Consider the following 20032-nt stretch of genomic DNA (forward strand, 5'->3'; position numbering starts at 1 on the left):
TTCTTGTTTTAAATAGACAGTTTTACAATTAACTGCTTCATATTATAAATCGACACAACACACAAAAACAGTACATTTTTAGTATTGTAATGTGCCGTGTATTACAAGTATCTCCTGTGATGAATGTGCAGTCCAGTTCCTAAAGATACAATCACAAACATCTTCCTATCGTTCTCTTTGGCGGAACCTATGGCGATAAGCGGTAATTTGTTTTTTCACAGCCACTTCCCAGGAAATGTCGCCACAGACACTCAGTTTGTAATACCGCAAATGCAAAATCTTTCATCAGTGGCTCAATCACCATTGTGAAAAAGCGGAAATCAGCAGACAGCTGTGTGTGTGTGTGTGAGAGAGAGAGAGAGTGTGTGTGTGTACATGCGAGTGTGTAATAAAACCGAAATTGTCAAAGAGCTGAGAAACTCCGGTCCATGTCATGAACTCAGGCTTCATTGCATCTTGTCAATTTTAACAATTCTGTAAATCCGATTTGAATTAACAGGACTGTAATGCAGCTAATGCCGACTGGGAGGCTGACTTCTGTCTCCCAGAAACAAGCGAGGGGAGCGGTGTGGGGGCGGCATTGGTGCAGTGACAGAACTGGATGAATATTGCCTGTTGAAAGCAGGTAAAATCAGAGCACAGAGTACAAAGTGTACGAGTTGTGCTTTTGTCTAAATCCTATATTGTCTGTTTCCTCTCTGTCGACTGCGTGCGAGCATGCTTAACCATTGGATCTGGATTACCATACGCGATATCTGATTAGATGTGTTCATCTCAAGTGTAGGAGTGTGCTCCAGGCGGTGATATGTATTACCATGCTTGACAGCCAGGCTGGGGGTGGATGGGCCAGAGATGCATCGATGACAGGAAGTGAGCCACGTGAGGCTGCTGCTTACCTGTTCAATCTCAGAGCATGACACCTGATGAGATCATTTGGTCTCGAGTGAGCCTGCAGCTGCAATCTGCCTTTCAGCTTTTAGAAAAGAAGCTCACATCATTAGCTCGAAATCAACAGAGCAGACAGCGCTTGATAATTATCTAATTCACTAGGAGGGGGTGCATCTGACGGGGAAGGTTTGATATAAATTATATATTTGCATTTTAAGTGTATAAAAGGAATAGAGTGCTTCAGGGATGGGACATTTTTTGTAGGCCAACGCCAAAAGTTAGCGTCGTACTGGTTCCCTCGAGAAAAAGACAATGACATTTTGGATTATTCCAGAAAATAAGCTCTGCGGCGAACACAATTTTATGACACGTTTTGCTCAGCAAGATAATCTTAAAAAATGATTCACTCATATGATATTCTTAAGCGTGAATGCAATCGCCAGAAGCAAAAAAGTATACACAGCGAGGCTGTAAAGGCGGACTAGTGGGCGTGCTTTGTAGTGTCATTTAGCCACTTGTTAGAAACCACTAAATGTGTAGCGTTACAAGCCCAATTAGGCTTTTTTACAAATTGAGAGAACTCAAGATAACTTTGCTGGTCTCTGATCCTTGTGACAAGTGCAGCAACAACTGCAAACAGTGGTGTGAGGGTGACGTCTGAGGTAACATTGTCACCAATATAAAAAGGGTTAATACTCTGACAATTAAGACTGCCGTACAGTCTGCTTTGCGCTCAGACTCAAATTAAGATCAAGTGTACGCCTGACGCCCCTTTAGCTGCACTTCAGCTGTGCTTTGATCTCCATGCTTACAGGCATGATACTGACTGCATGATACTGACTGCTTTTGGTTTGGTATTCAAACATTACATGTTCTGACCTCCCTGATAAAGAAACTAATTATAGAAAAAGGGGTTTTTCAGTGTTGTGTGGTGTGTTTTAATTTGGATGATGTTTTATTCTAGCATGAGCCAGTTTACGTTGCAGTTGAAAGTTGAAACGCTGAGCACGTAGGCACAGCAGATAATTATCATTTACATATTCATATTTGTCTGTGCGTTTTGCTTCACCAAAACCAAGGGTTTTTCATGAACAACAGGCACCATTGCTCGAATAAGAACAGTTTACCAAAAACCAACTTCAACAGAAAATCCAAGAAAAAGAGAAACATAAATTGTTGAGAGGAACAATGCTGCTAAGAGACAGCCTCTGAGCCAGAACTGGAATGAACATCTGCATTGCCGTTCTGAGATGAAAAAGCACTCTAAAATGAGAAGGAACCGAGAGGAGATCTAGAAGTGGCTCATTTTCTTTCAACTCTTTGCTCCGTCTGTTTAGTCAGTTTAGAGTCGACTGAAAAGCTTTTGTTCCCGTTGAGCCACTGAGTACACACAGCGTTAAAGTACACTAAGAAACCACTTCATTGGGTACATCTAGTCTAATGCAACCGAGTATAGGAGCCCTTGAGTCCTTCCCTGAGAAGCCTATGAAGTTTGAGTTGATATTCAGCATGTCATAATGACATTATGTAGAATTGTATACTTAAAGTATTTTTGGGATCTATTTTTTACATTTTGCACTTTGTTGGGGTGGTGGATTTTTCACAAAACACTGCTGTTCTTGTCTTTTGTGAACAAAGTACCTCATGTAGTAGTTGTGTTGCATGCATGAACCTAACAAGTACTTTTGTGTTATTTTAAGACAAACCATTATCTTTTTTACTCAACCTCAAACGCGGACAATACGTTTCCGTCAAACGTAATTGAATTAATTAATAGTTTAGTTGCATGGGAATGTAATGTTGTAGGAGACAGGGTTGCAAAGTCACGACAATACACCTCTACTTGTATAATAAAGCCCTCCACGCACGCAAAGAAATTAGAGGTAAGTAATCTAAATTTAAATCTGCTGCAGTGTAGCGTGATTACTTCACTAACCAAGAGACCTTCAAAAGTATCACAAGCTGAACAAATAAACAAATGAATGACCATAGCTCTTATTGAGTGTCCAATTGAGCAGTAGCAACATCTCGATGTATAGTTGTACTTGCTCTCTCAAGAAAGCCATTGAGGGCTTGGAGGTTTCAGTCAACAGCGTCAATCAGCCAGTCATAGAATGCAATGTGGCCACTTCATGCACAGCAAGGAGCAGAGAAATCAAGGAGGGGTCGTGTTTTCTCTCTGTCTGGTGGACTAAACTGTTTTCTTACCTCACTTTATGGAATGGGCCCCAGGTGACAGAGCACACAAGTCAAATGCAGTTGTTGCAGGATTCATGTCAATTCAACCAAATTCATTTTACAAAATACTCCTTTTGATATCTGGCCTTTTGCATTTCGGCATAGTTTCGTAAATGTCATTTTCCCGGCTTTTTACATCAAAAACAAAATATCATTCCCCATTATTGTAGTAAAGTGGCAGCTCAAGGTTCAGTGGTGGATATCTAAGAGCCTCAGCAAATAGGACTGTCTGCCCTAAATATGTTTTATTTCTATTTTGTAATTTGGGTGGATCTTTAATCAACCATATATATCCAGGTGAGGTTATACAGAAGGTATGTATGTTAGAATTAGATATAGTCCGTTAGTTGATCTTTTGTTAATGTGGATATAAAGCTGGTTCGCAGACGAATGAAATCATTTTGTGGAGTCACTAAATGTCAGAACAGAAGTGCCGATTACACCCACGTTGATGTTTGACAGGAAGGTTAGAGTTATGAGAACTATGCTGGCAGGGTTTTATCTTTCCTACTTATTGATATTCATCAAGAGTGCTGTTGTTTTTTAGTGTTGTTGCTTTTCCCTATTCACAGTTGACAGCGCTTTAAAAAAACATTAGAAATATGTTTCGTTTTAAGTTCATCATGAGTTGCCATGAGGAATAAGGCCTATCTTGTACAATTTCAGTTATCAGAATTTAAAACAAATTGTATCGGCTAATGCCTCACTAATAAGTGCCACAGTTTAAGAATTAATTATCCACAATGATGACAATCACGTCTATCTTAGCTTCTAAGGGACGCAGCCAAAGGATGTGGTGTTAAAAAAAGAAAATGTGCATTTCTCTGTTGTGTGGAAGGAGCAGGGACATAATTTAGGCAGTCGAGTTGATTCATTTTTGAAAGATGACTCTCGGCCCCTCAAGAGGAATGCAGCCAGGGTGTATAAGTGATATGTGCTCCATGGTTAATTCAGTGCGATTTTCCAAGCACAAGGTCAGTCATTGTCAGTATCTGGCAGAGGCCCATTGAGAAGAATGAGATGAGCTCAGAGAGTTTTCTCATTCTGAGGCTGCAGCTCTCGACTCATAATTATCTGGATGGCGCAGGCCTGCGTGACATTGTCAAGGAATACAAAACTGTAATCTCTGCTTGGTTCTTCTGTAATGAATTAATGCCAATGGCGGTGGCCGAGCAATGCATCACAAGCACTGATAGATTTTATTTTTAGAGAGTTATCAGCATTTCTATCCAGGGAATGGCTCCAGCAACAGTCACTATTTAGAGTGGAGTGACCTTTTCACCATTAAGGTCTATGTGTCTGGTGAATAGTCAACCTTTCATTCAAACCCACGGGAGCATTTACATTGCTAGAATTATGATGAGTTTACCAGAGATAACACTGATGTATAAAATGAGACTGTAAGCAAACTACGTTCTCACCCGAGGTTGTTTGTTTGTCTATTTATTTAATTATTAATTGTTCAACTGTGTAAAGGTGAGCTGACAGTAAAAGAAAGGAAGAATATCTAACTGTGTTACAATCTTCCAACAAGTCCTCCAAATTAAACAACGGAATATGTTGATAATCCATCCTTTCATGAATTAAGCATTTTCTAATCCGACATTAATTTGGCCTTCCAAACCCGCTTTACATTGTGGTTACCTAACATGGTTCAGGTTTGCTACGCGACTTGTTTAGGTTTGAAAGATCATGGTTTGGGTTCGTCGAGAATAGGGGACCTTCATTTTCACAGTTAAAAAAATAAAGACATGGATAAGGTTATAAAACAATACGCTTTAAAAACCAATAACGTTGTCTGTTGCTTTGAAACTGAACGAGCAGCCCTCGTTACAGTCCAATGTTTCGTCGATCCTGCATCCACCCAGACTTCCTCCCTACGTGGACTTCGCTCTTCAACAATATCACCCAATTTCCTCTTGTGCTGCTGTCCTAATTACTACGGCTGATCCAGTCACTTAAAAATGACCTTTTGGGACTATTGGTTAAATCACTTGAACTCCTATCTTCATTAACTCTGTTCCTGCGAGCATAACATAGTTATGGTCACACTGCCATGGTTAAGTCCACACGTTGATATAATGATGCGCTAACATCTATATAACAGTACAAAAGAAACTGGCTCTTGACTGCTGCTGCAGACAGGAGAACTTCTTTTCAATTTCAATTCATTTTAAAACATGATTTGACATCTTCATTATTTCAGAACACACTGTGAGTATATGTAACGCACAAGGTGAAACTCTCCGCTGCTGCTGTCAAAGCTCTGTGACACCGGTGTGCTTTCTGCAGAAGATTTACAACTGTGCTTAGTTCCTCCAGTTAGGTAATAATTGTAATACTCGTACTGTGAAAAGCACAAGTGGCTCCAGGTAACCAAAGGCAGCAGCGGCGCTGCACAACATCATCTATAAACAGACAGGAAATATAGCCAGCTTTCATCTCAGCTCTGCAGACAGGTTTCCCAGCGATGTCATTTGGGATGCATACACAGACAGGGGGCAGAAAAACAGACCATGTCCAAGTTAAGAGGTGTTGAGTGGGAGTTTCTAAGCAGTTAGCTGCACGAATAACAACATTGGTGGGTGAGAAATGTTCAATATGCATGCTGGTGTGGACGAATCTAATTTAAAAAATATATATTGTAATATTGCATGGTCGTTCTGTGTTTTTCCCTTCATGTGAAAATATGTGCGTGATTGAAGATGACAGTGAGTGTCCTGTAGCTTTATAGGATCCCTTGTGATTACTCAATAAAACACCAAACCTTTTAATTCTTCCCAGGGATTACTGTTTAGTTATAGCTCATTAAAAGAACATATCGGCCTGTTGTTTTTTTGCCATTACTTTAAACCATTAAATCAGGTCATTTAATTATTCAAACAAAAAACATGAGACCTTATGATTGTGACATCAAATAGTTTTCTTGATAGCTGACTATAATTACACTGTTGATATTGTCAGAGCTGACTCTCTTATTGAAGGGTTCTTGTTTGTTCTTCTTTTCGAGAGCTACAAGTCTATGTATACACGACAATCACAATTGAGAATTACAATAGAGAGGACAACTTGGTGGGACAGAGTTGCCAACACATAATGTACCAATTGTCTGTCCATCAGAATCACAGCAGAATTCAACGTTAGAGCGAAGAATACCCTCTAGCGATGAGGGCTTTGATGTAGTGGCAACACTTTGCTCTGCCTAATAAGCGTTCAGATAGAAAATAAATGTTAAAAAGTTGATGTTATTTTGCTATCAAGAAATAAAAATGATTTCTCATTTGATGTCTCGCCCTCTTTGGGGCATAACAAGACAGTTTTAGTCCATATTGTTGTGCGTTGCAATGTTTTTGTCATGTTGCAGAGCAGCAGCCAAAAGAAAAGGCGGTAAAGTTGCACATGCACATCAATGTCTCTCTGTTTTACAGAACCGTGGTTGGCCGATGAGACCGTTTGGCACCTTAGCCAACTTGACCAATGTTGCGTGAAGTGTGCATGATTGTTAAAGTGTCAGCTTCAGAGATTTGCAAAATGTGCCTGATGCCCCCTCCTCCATTCCTACGTCACACTTCATGTGAAGCATACCGACGCTTTGACTCAACAAGCCACATGCAGCTTTTGTGATACAGCGTTGCATACCAGACCAGATATACATCAAATATGACAAACACCTTAAGCATTGCAGTTGCAGTTGACCATTCTGGCAAGATAATAAATGTAGCAGCAACTTTGCATGATTCCTACTTAAATGATTATTCCACACCACGTAGTCCACATAATAGTGAGTTTATCTCCTTCCCTCTTTTTGCCATTTCCTACCATAAAAAGACAGCGGTTGTTTTTTGGGATGTTTCCCTCACTAAATTTAGATTACGCAGCGTTCCTCTTCAATTTTAAATAAATAGATGCCCTTCACCAGTGCCGTAACGGAAACACATGAGGCCCCCCTGCAGAATAACCCTGAGAGGCCCCGCCCCCCCATATGTAAGGGATAATGTATTGTCTGGTGGTCATTATCCAAAGATAAATGAACAGGTGTGTGAGCGAGTGTGTTTGTGCTCTTTTATTTTTCTAGACAGTCCTTGCCAATCATTTATTCCCGTAGCCCAGGCACTGTTTTGGCATGCAGATCTTCTCTCACCCAAAAGCCAACAGGGCTCATAATATACTATTTTGGGGGAGTAACACAGCCATTTGCATTGTATCTTGGTTCCTTTTTTTGACACTATGATACAAATCTTTAGAAAAACATCTCCCCTTTTTATCTTTAGGATACGGACCTTCACATTTACATGGTCCCTGCCTTAAAATGAACTTTTTCATGTCAGCATCAGTAATATCCACCGGGAAATGTGTCCGGTCACCAGGGTAAAGTGTAGTATTAGAAGTTTCATCTGACTCTATCGCACGGCTACCCGAGGCCTCCTCACGGCTGCCTGGCTCCTCACTGCAGCCTGACTTCGCTGGACTTGCAGAACCTTGGCGCACGTCTGGCTCTCCCTTATCCTCTGTCACAGAATATGATTTAAGTGTCAACGGTGAATGGGACTTTTATTTTGACGGCCACAGAGATCGGGAAGCAAAGGAAGTTTGGAACGTACACAAACCAGGCATCGTTCACATAGCAACAGTCAACTGTCAAATAGCAAACTGTGAAGACCCATTCCCTCGGTACTGGGGGAGCGTCTCAAGATTAAGTTTTCAAATAGTCGCATGAACCACAAATGAGTTCTAATACTTGTATTATTTTATATCATTTTTTTCAGAATTTTCTTGTGAAGAAAATGTATATTTAAAAAAAATACTTTTATAACATTTTTATCATAACTATGAACATCCAGCAGGATCTAATTAAGAATGGCAGAAAAATGCTTTTCGAGCGGTTTCCGACATGTTCAAAATGTGTGCTTCAGACCCTTACCAAGGTCTCACTTACTAATAACACCCCTTGTTAGAAAGAACAGAGCCTAAAGAACCTGAATATGCAATGAAACCACACAAAACAAAGTGTTGGGGTCATTTGAAGGCTTTTCAGGGGAAAAACTGTGTAAATCGGTTCAAAAATGAAAAACGTCAAAGTTCTATAAGAAAACTACATTTCCCAGAAGCCAGCCCGGGTGCATTCTCTTCAGTAGACTGCGCATGTGCCGTCTGAGGTGGATCAAAGATCGTCCATTTGACAGGGGAAATGCTGGACCCAGAAATGTAAAATAAAAAAATCTCCGACGGTTGACGGAATTTAAAGTTACTTATAGGTGGCTCCTACATGCCCGCACGGTCACGGAGATGTGTTTATTATTGAAATCCGTTGTTTTAAAGGATAGTTACGAGCGATTTTGTGAAACGTTACTTGCGTCGCGGAAAGTTGGGAAAAAAATAAATAAAAAATTGCCACGCGAGGCCCACTGTCCCTGCGAGGCCCCCCCGCGGTGCGGGGGTTGCGGGGGCTGCGAGGTTTGCGGGGGTAATCTCTACGGCCTGCCCTTCACCTCCCAAATTGTTGATTATTTATGAATTTTGCTTACATGGTAGACACACAAGACTTCCTCTAATTGACGCGTTGAGCTGGCATACCTTTTCTAAAGCCACCTTCCTGATGTATAATTCATATGGGAAGATGTTCAGGGGAACCAACTCTGGTAATTATGTTGTGTAAATGACAAGGTCATTAACAAAGTTTATATGGTAATGTCTTGCCCCAAAAGGAGACGGACAGCAGCACCTGTCCTGTTGTGGATGCTGACCTCAGCAGGCATCCCAACAGGGGCTGACGAGGCTCCCAGTGTTGCATTAGTAAGGGAAATGTTAAACAGCAGTACAGTAGTATTAACATAGATACCATAAAATGATGAGGACTTCGACTGTGATCTCAAATGTATTCATTAAACATTGTTGATTCATGTTTTTTCTTATTATATAGAGTCTATTTCTATTTATCACTATTTATCTCTGTATATATTTCATCTTTTCATCCTTTTAGCTGACCATTTAGTCAAACACATTGAACCAAGTGATAACAGAATACCTTCTCTGGGTTATGGGGCCACTTTAATCTGACAAATCCAGGCTTAAAAAGGAAAAGGAATAGGTTTTGCCCCGACACAAGAATCAACAGTAACAACCAGATAGGTGTCATTTCATGTCATTCTCAGTCAGAAAGGTGTGCCCAGCCAGGAAACGTGTCGTACACATGCAATTCAACAGAGAGAAGCCGCCATAGCTGTGCAGCTCAGGGTGAGGCCGTGCTCCTGGATGTTGATGATTGCACTCTTAATTCACAGGTCCTGTTCCCTTATCCCTTTCCTTCTCCCTGGCACTGATGGCCTTGCTTTGACAAATCTAAAGCAACAGAAGGGCGACAGAAGAGCAGATACTGCAGTTAAGTGGAGGTAAGTCAACCTGCCAGTGAAGGGCGTCCCTTAATTGCAGCACTTGTGCAACAAATCAACATAAATGGCCCTGGAAATGTGGCTGTGAAAATCAAAGTGCCGCGTTGAATCACAGCTTGAAACACAGGATTAACAAATGAGGGTTTGGGCCGTATAGTCGGCTCGATGTAATTGTGCCACTAATGCCGTGAAACACACACTAGAACTTTAACGCAGAACTTGGAACGCAGCTCACGTTCTATAAAATATGTTCTGTCACCTTGCAAATTTCTTCCCTTCAGACGGGATTTTTTTCTGTTTTTCATTATTCTATATTTTAAAGAAATATCAGTTATATTTTCAACCTGAACAGACTATTTATATCTAACTGACATGGATTATTTTGGCCAGCATGAAAATGTGCGCGGTGCCAGACGAGCCTGCTAAAATTGAGTTCAATTCATTCCTGCAATTGTTCTCAAGTTAATGTAACAAAATGAGACAATAATGAAGACTAATGGCTTACCACATTTGGTTAAATATGAAATTTATTTTGATTACTCTCCTGCTTTGCAAAGATTTTATAATCTCTCTAAATTAGCTTTCGCCTGTAATGTCCCTAATGATGAAAATATCAGTCAAAGTCCACATCTTTGTTGCATAAATTGGGTTAAGTATGAATTATATCACTTTTAATTTTTTTTTCACATTGTGAGGAAAAACATCAGAAGTTATTTTGAGAAGACAAGGTTATATTTTACTGACCTCATTTGTGGCATTTCCAGTAACAACTTTCATTGGTTTGTAAATTTGTCAAACTGAACACTTCACAGCACAGGAGCCGGTTGAAACTATTTCAAACTGCAGATAAATTTGCTTTGTTGACTCACAAGTGTATTCACCTGCGTAGAATCCTTTGGCACCGTCTTCGATCATGTCCATCTTGTCTCACTCTTCGAGTGAATACTAATTACTGGCATTTCCTTTGTCAGATTTGATGCTAAAGCCTCCCTAATCCCAGTTTTCCCTTTGACAAGCTCTACACAATTTACAGAGTGTTACAGAGAGATAGAGTGGGATGTATGAAGAGGGAGACTGAAAGAGAAGCTAGTAATGTGTCCATCACTCACACACACACACACAAACAAATGGATCAAGTGAACTATACATCAAAGCTGCACAAATCTTACTGCGACACTTTGTACGCAGTCCAGAAACTACAAATGACTTCATGTGAAAACAATGACACTGACAATTTAGCTGAATTTTTCGTCCGTACAATATGTAGCTGAAGCACAACTGTGGCTAACAATATTGAAGTGCATCTGCTTGAAAACAGAGCATAGGATTCATCATTCATTTTCATGTATGCCTATAGTCCTACAGAAGGATTTTATACAGAAGAGAATAAATAGCCCATGAATGTTGTGATCATCTTCTGTTTCAAACGGGTCAAGGCAGCACCAGTATTGTCTTTCTCACACCTGCCAATTAATTGCACGTAACCTTTTCTTTCATTTATCCTTGGATACATGGATACTTTTGCCACATTTGCACATTGCTAGTATTACTATTATTGGGGACCTGTAGTGATTTGTAACAATTGAGGAAGTCGTCTGTTTCAATCCTGCACGAATTGAAAATTCGCCTGCAAATGAACTACCATATTTTGGTTACTTGATTACATTCAAACCAGATACAACCATGACAAATGCTTTATTTGCACAGGTGTCAGGGCAGGAAGAAATCACAGCATTATATCATGCAAAAAACAGCAGTAAATTGCATTGCACTTTCTGTTGCATAAACACACCCTCAGCTGCTCATGTAAATGTGGCATGTTAATTGAATTTAACTTATTAAGACCCGATTGTGGGCTGTGTAAGGTTTTTCCTCCCACATAAATCCAAACAAAATAAGTCAAATTGGTCATTGTCATTCAAAACGACCCGTATTGTTTTCGGAACTGGCGCTCCTCTGAGCAGGATGACATTGTTTGTTGGTGCCTTTTCTGACCACTACAAACCGAGATTGCAAAACTTATTTGAAGGAGTGGAGGCGTTTTTCATCAGTCATTTATAAAGCACTAAAAGTTTTCCATCAATAATCTCCTCATTATTTCTTATTGATATGAAGTAAGAAGTTGTTATACATCGTAATATGCTTTGCTCAGTGTGGGCCTTATAAGGTGGTACCACAAGACTAGTCAGTCTCCCTTAATAATCTTATGGATCAAAACCACAAGTGTTAATAGTGTCCAAATAATAACAACTTAAGTCTGTCTAATTTAGAACGTGTTCCCATAAAGTGAGTCTTGCTCATAAAGAATTTACTGGTACACACAGGTCACCAATTCTACAGCTTCCTCCTCTTTAGTAAATCTTAAGTAAATCCACTATAGCCCAAAACTATTGCAAATAACAGACCCCATTCTTGAGTGAAGTGTTACACCTTGAAAAAAATGGAGGTCTATTGAGATGCACAGGTTCAATTCCCATTCAGAGCTAGAAGAACAAAGTCAGCTCTAGGTCCTTTATTAATAGACCCCTTCGGAGACTTTCAAACATATCTATAAATATATTTCTTTTCAGGTAATAGAACATGTGCACTTCAATAGACCTTCATATTTTGTATCTATTTGGTCATATTTGTATATGTTTCATAATGACTAATAAATCAACAATATAATACTAATATGCATGCAAATGAGTACCTAGTTAATGGTGAATATGAATACCTTTGTATTGAGTGTAACCACATTCATCAGCTGCGTTGCTCACGGCCATTAAGGACCCGTCATGGGCTTAATGTGCAAAAAGAGATAGAGGACTTTTGTTGTGAAGTCTTTATAAGAAATACAATGTGTTGATGTGTCTTTGGGTGATCACAAGGGAACAGCTATGCTAATATATAAAACATAGTGTTTCTATCGACCAGGGACTTCCGCCGACACCACTGCCTTTGCCAGGTTACAGCAGTAAAGAGCTTCAAACAAGAGGGGATGAGAGTGAGCAGCCAGATGAGCGTGAAGGTGTCAGATCTGTGCAGAGCACCGGAACAAAACACAAACACATCACCAACAAGCTTCAAATGCATAAATTAAGTTATTTTGTTAAGTTGCCTCCAAGCAGCAACCTGCTAAGAAATGAAGCCAACGCAGAAAAAGCTTTCTTCCAATGGCCACTTGAGTCTGGCTCAAGATCAATTTCCATAGACCCCCAATGGTAACATTGGTCCAACTTTATAGCAGAAATAAATGTTTATAGCCTGGTACAAAAAACTGTTTTGGTTCTCGAAAGCTAATGTCCCTGTTTGTGACAACTGTACGAAATTTTTTATATTACTTACCTGTTAAAATTATATCAAAGCATTAAGTTATGCATCATTTATGGTGTGGCCCCTTTAAGTGACAGATGGTTGCTGTACCAGGTTGCTAACTGCGAGCTGGCTCCTCTGCTGCGTCACCCGACCTTCCTTAGCTCCTCCGATGATCCACCTCATGGCCCATAGATTAGCCATAAATTAGCCATAAATTAGCCATAAATTAGGCTGTGTTGTCACAGCTAAAATGGCAACGGCCGGAGCCCCCCACCTTGAACTTCACAACAGCTCTTCAGAAACCTACGGGAAACCTATACGTCCATATTTCATATGGTGGCCTCTTGATGTGTGTGCTGCTGTTGACAATATGAAGGTAGTAAACCCTTGGCTACACAAGCTGTTGTGGATCACATCTCTCTCTCTCTGAGTAACACACACACAAACAAGTTGAGTTGGCAGTCCGTCAATGTTGGCGGTCCGTCAGGACACACTCCTGAAAGAATGTTGCCATAAGCAGACCAAACCAACTCCAAATGTGGTCTGAACAATCGGATCTCCATGCGTCCTTAATGCGTCCTGGGTGCATTCCCACCTGTACTTACTGTAGAGCTGTCCACTTGTGATCGGATCACCCACGATTCATGTTAACGCCAGGTCTGAACCAGGCCTTTTTTTCTTCCAGACAGTGGGAATCTCTGCAGTTGTAAAACAATACCATGGCTGCAGACCACACACAAATTACAGCCCTTTACATTGTAAGCTTGCATGGATTGGTAATGCATATCTAATATGAATTTTCTAAAACAGACAGTCCTTTTGGGCTTATGGGAGTGGCCTTACTGTGAGAGGGCAACGAGGGAGAGACCATGAGGGATCGACTTGATGAGCTTCAGTTCAACAGAGCAAACCTAGTGTCCCCTAGTGGACATCAGGGGTCATTTTCTACTTTAGTCAGTAGGATACTGAAGAGCTGGTCTGAGCCACATTGTCTCTGCATAAACTCAGGGCACACACATAACGACACGTTTCTCATTGCAGCCCATGCACATTTATATCTGTACAATCAAATATGTAGTACTTGACGTGTTTAGGGTACATCCTGCTCTGTCGAAATAGTCTGAAAAAAAAAACTGAATGATGAAAGAATAAGAGGACAGGCATAATATCCCAAGTGAATATAGAGGTTGAGGAGAATTGACATAGTAAGTAATCAGACCACAGAGGTATGCTTGTTGTATGAGAGAATGAAATCACAGTGTTGAAAAAACTAATCCAAATTTACCAAAAGGTTTTTGTTTGGATCCAGTTGTTTGCTCATTCAATGGTAACGTACAGCGACACACTGGAAAATGGAACTGTTTAATGGCACAGGAACTACTCTGTCGACTCTTCTCCTCACTGGTGGCTAGAAGAAAACAAAACTGAACCAATCAGAGACTTAAAGGCAGGATTAAGAAAGGAGATTTCATGCTGTGCCGGAGCGAGACTCAATTCTAAACAAAAACGGCAACATGTGTGGATGAGATCAACGCAGCAGTGGGTCGACAGGTTGTCAGCTGACTTCCAGAAATAACAACTCTTACCCCTAATGTCTACTGGATGCAGTTGTGTCACTTTCCAGCTACACTGGACACGCTATCGAAGGGTCCCGCTGGTGACTCACACACCGCTCTTTTCTGTGCCGTGCTCTTGTGCTCTCGCTTTTCTTTTGCGGAACCAGCTTGCATCTTTCTCAAGTAAAAAATGTGTTGTCACAATCATAAAAGAGTGGTTGAATGCTTAACCATCATCCGACTGACTGGAATCCCCACAGACCCCAGAGGTATACCTTTTGTCACATCTCACAGGTGCTTTATTCTGTCAATCCAGGCTAGGGTGACCCTAACCCACTCTTTTGAAGGAGACAGACAGACATTTCCTCAAGCGCTCGGCCTGTTTTACACAATATGCATTTTAACTGTCAAATCTCTAAAGTAATAATAATGTGTTAATTAATTACATAAATAATATTGTTTTATGAAGAAGTAAGATAACAATTTGCTTCGAGTTTCTAACAGTGGTTTATTCTTGGGGTCCCAGATGGTAGTCCTGGTATGTCAGTATGGTAGGATGAGGGTTAAAGATGCTCCGTTTCTGGACTCTTGTCAGAGACGTGACAGAGGCACAGCCAGTCATAACACAACGCAGCCACATCCACTGGACTTCCAGGGGCACGTGTCTTCAATGTTCATGAAAAAAAAATGTTTTGCCTTTACTGCAGTTTCTGTGTCAACTAAAATTATGTGTTGTGGCTTTGTATGTTTGTTTTCTTTTCACCAAGTGGGAGATATCTTAGCTGTCAGAAACTCCCGATATCTTCACCTCGGAATTACTAGGTGACTGATGCAAAAAGTCTTCCCGACTCCATTTCTCATACGTAGGTGTGGTTTGAACTATATGACTTGAATGCTGCTTAAGCAATGAGAAAATGTGCACTGTAGCCTCTATAGGAGAGCGCTACCATGAAGATCTCCTTATACAGGGAGCTGCATCTCAAATCTTGTCAATATCTTTTACACTGTCTTTTAAAAAAAAAAAAGTATAATGAACTGTTTGAGATCGGACAGCACGGTGGTGTAGTGGCTAGCACTGTCGCCTCACAGCAAGAGGGGCCGGGGTTTGGATCCCAGTCTGGCCGTGTCAGCGTGGGTTCCCTCTGGGTTCTCAGGCTTCTTCCCACAGTCCAGAGACATGAGGCTTAGGTTAATTGGACTCTAAATTGCCCGTAGGTGTGAATGTGAGCATGAATGGTTGTCTGTCTCTATATGTGCCCTGAGATAGACTGGCAACTTGTCCAGAGTGTACCCTGCCTTCGCCCAATGACAGCTGGGATCGGCTCCAGCGCCCTGCGGATGCTTGAGATCGTTAAGGCTTGTAAGACGGTGTGGTTTCAACATCAGGACAGAAAAATAATTATTTTCATGATGGAAAATTTGTATTAATCAGTGGCTCTTGTGGTTTCTAGACATTTTTATGCTCAACCAAATGTTACCAAATAGACCACCTCTCTAAGCTCTCAAACATTATCGATTGTTGAATCATACATCAATTAACTAAACCCTCTGTGAAACTCTGTAGTATGAACTTTTTATTATTGACGATGTTGCTTTTATTCAATACTTTATAACTGTTTCACCTGTCGGTGGCTCTCACAGCAACTTCATTATTATTCCACCAGTTTCTACACAATCCCGTCTACGTGAGACTTTAACAGATGTCAAGGTATACGTATGTATTGATTTACAGTGTATAGGGTGAACTTCCAACAGTCGATTTTTTTATATAAGAAAAGTCAATGTGTTACAGACTATAAAGATGAAATTGTGAAGAATTATTGATGTCGATGCTGTAAAGTAGATAAGTGTCAGATTTCATGTTTATTATGATGATTCTGATGAATATTGGACTCCAGCTCATCTGGGCTTCGTTAATAATTGCTCTCTGCGTGAGAGCTAATGCAGCTCAGTTGACTACTAATTCTGTAATCTCTTTCTCTCAGCTCTCATAACAATGTCGTCCATCTACGGAGGTCAAGTTGTTTCCACTAAATATTTCTCTAATCAAAGCTAATTGGACATTGTCTTTACGACCATTAGAGATAATGTCCTCAAAATAGGATTTTGATGGCATGATTCATTTCTTTTCCCCAGTGAAGCGCAGCCTTTACTACGCCGTACTGCTGCATGTTGGCCATCTGGACAGTCATTCATGTGCAAATAATGAAGTGGCTCATGTCATATGTAGTCAGAGGAAATAGAAGTTATCTAAAAACTTTTCAGATGTCCAATTTCCTGTTTTACATCAAAACATTGTCTCAATATGCACATACATACTAATACTAAACTAAAAGCAGATATTTTGGCTGCAGTCACATGATTTCTTTAGAAACCACTCATCCAGTTTTTACATGTCATCTGTGTACGGGTTCATTCACCTCGTACACCATCATACTTTCAGTTGGAAACGTCATTCTAACTACAAACAAATCACAGCTCTTTGTAGTTTGTTACTTTAATTTGGCTCTTTGATTTCTCTTGCAGTTTTTCAAAGATTACGGTATAAGTTTACTGCTTTTCCTCAGATGTTTTCAGTCTTCATAATGGTGTGCGGTCGGTTAGGATGATGTAATAAACAGAATGAGGAGCAATGTTTTTATTAAGGCATGAAAAAACATTAAAATTTGCTCTTCGTCCCATAGTCTTCACTTTGTTCACTTATCCCAGCATTTATACTCTCTTAGTAATATGCATGTGCTGTACTTCTAAAAAGTACTTTGTGTTATGAAATTAATCTATCTCATTATACAAACTTCAGACAAATAAAACACTAAGACAAATGGCATTGTGCGACATCCATTTCCCAAAATTTCATTTTCTAAATAAATACTTGCATTATTTTCCCATTTTCCTTACAAACCTAACTAAAATAATGAAATGAGTCTGAATTTTACAAGGTCTCCCAGCACAGTCTTAATACGCATCAGACACCACTTCGGAGTCAAACTGTAGGAGGGGAATTATTACCAATCAGTGGGACAAGATATTAAACCAGTGGATTAAAGCCAAATTACTTCCTGAAACAAAATAGGTAGCTATAACAACAGCAGGTGGTCTCCTGCGCACACAAACCCAGACACCGACATGATATCCCGGCAAGTAACCAGGATTAGATTCCCTGAAAACAAAGAATCCCTAAAACACTTTCCCGCTACAAATAATTACAGACATACAGCGGGCCAACACATTTACACCATGCCCATGTAAAGCACAGAAAATGTCTTTATTCACATGTCGCAGAGTATTTAAGATATGAAGGTTTCAATGCATCCTCCTATAATATATCAAATGATATTGAAGAAGAAAATATTTATCTTTTTTTGTGCGTTCTCCTATGCTGCAACACAAGGGTTCCTGTACAGGGCAGAACCTCTTTTGTCTCAGCAACACAACTGCTTGATGAGGTTCAGGAAAAGACTGTGGTTCGGGTTAAAATAAGTACGTAATTTACATAACAAAAGTTTAAAATAAGTCTAAGTTGACTTAGTTTCACACAGGCCACAGCAGTCTCAACGTGACTTGTAATCACCTTGGTGATTCGTAGACCTTGTTATCTAGAGCATCATGAGGTCAAAATGAATGTTTCTCCAACACTTTGATGGATGACAGAATACTGGCAAAACTAATAGCATTTCCATTAATGGCCATTCATGATTTGTATCTACTCAATACCATATTGATTACAGCAACTAAACCACAAAAAAATAGGTACGTCAAATTGTTTCAAAACAGGCTACTTGTTTGTTTTTTCACAGACAGGACTTTACCTCTCATCCTGGACACACAACACCACATGTGTAGTGGTCGTATTCAAAGCAATCAGACACAATCCTCTAAGCCTGCAGGTTCCGTAGATGAATATTAGACATTCGACCTTCGAAGAAAAACAATCACATACACTACCAAGCAACCACAAACACGAGAACGCACGTTTTCCTGTAAATAACCATGTGTACATATCCTCTGGAGACATTTCGTTACTAGAAAATAATTATTTGTTTGCTACAACTTCTGGTTCTATTGACTGACAGCAGTAATTAAGCATGTCGTTATGTTTGTGTGCATCAGTGATGCAGTGATGTAGGGGATAAGAACAAGTATATATTATTCACATTTAAATGTGACAAATGAAAACATACATCCAACAAACCTTGGAGGAAGCAGCGCCTTTCATCCAAACTTCCAAGATGCTCTGTATTCTCTCCAGAATTTCTCTCCCATGTAGATCGCCTACAAGCCTATCAAATAATATAAATAATATATGAGAAGTAAACTCCCTCAATTTGTTATTGTCATGGATCTGCTAGAGAGCAGACTGCTTCTGTTTAGTTTCTGTTTTACCTTGGGCTATGGTAAGCAAACTTGTCAGTGTTCCCTGGGATCTTCTTTCAACTGTCTGTCTGTGTGGGTAAGCACGGGTGTGGTGGCTTTACAGCATATACATTATGTATGTATGCTTATATCTTTTGAATATACATGTAGAATGAAAACTGCATATGAGACTCCCACACGTTCCTTGAAATTTGCATTAAAATCTACATGGCAAAAGGATAATAGCTGTTTCTTTTTAAAAATCGGTGGTAAAACTGCAATAGTTGGAGTCGGAAGGAAAATACATGGTGGTTTATTCTGCTTTGTTTCCACACCTTTTAGTATGGGTAAAACTAAACAGCACCTTTGAAATGGCAATAGTGTTTCTATTGCCAGAGTTTTCATTCTTGGCAATTGCTGTTACACACTGGCCATGGCACACAGGGCGCAGAATCTACCCTCATTTGCGAAGAGATGGAGAAGGATGTGCAGAGATGTGAAAATACGCCCAGACTTCCCAATGAGTATTCCACTCACAGCTCCCTGACCTTGAGGTGAGCTTATCCCTGGCCAGTGTGCAAAGCTGCATGAATTACAATATCCATGTATAGGTCCAGCCTCAGCCTCTACCCCAACCAAACAGCACTGGGCCTCGCACAGCTTTTCCTCGCCTGAGAACAGCTTTTCACCACCGTATAACTGCCCACTGGAGGATGAAGTCCTGGCCAGTCAAGACTCCTGGTTCAATAATACAAGGTGAGCATGGGGATCATAGAAGAGCTGGTGGTAGATGATCAATGTATTGTTATCTAGCAAGTTCACAGTCAGGAATAATTGCAGATGTTAGATTTCACTAATTATTTAGTTGTACAGATGGCTGCTGTATTTCTACTCGGAGGTTCAGGGACAACAAACTCCGCAGTGGTTTTGACATCATTATTATCGCTGCTTTCTTCACCGTATCAATATTCACCATTTGAAACTTATCTGAGGTCACGTTACTGTTACATGATCATACTCATTTTGTAAATGTTTACTTTTAGTATGAAAGGAACCATACCGTATATATGTTAATATTATTCTAGTGTTTACCCATTGACAAAAAAAAACAAAAAAATACAGCTGATACTAGATTGTTATGGTCAGATTATTGCCATCTTTGGCACATGTCTTAGGGTCCAATTAAAATGTGTGGAAAATGAAAGTCAATGCCTTCCCATTTACAATCTTTATTCATTCTTATGACATATTGTTAATATATTACTGAAATGTTCTCATCCTATTTAACACCTATATTCAAACTATGGGCGT

Source organism: Taurulus bubalis (assembly GCF_910589615.1).
Source record: "Taurulus bubalis genome assembly, chromosome: 4".
NCBI lineage: Eukaryota > Metazoa > Chordata > Actinopteri > Perciformes > Cottidae > Taurulus > Taurulus bubalis.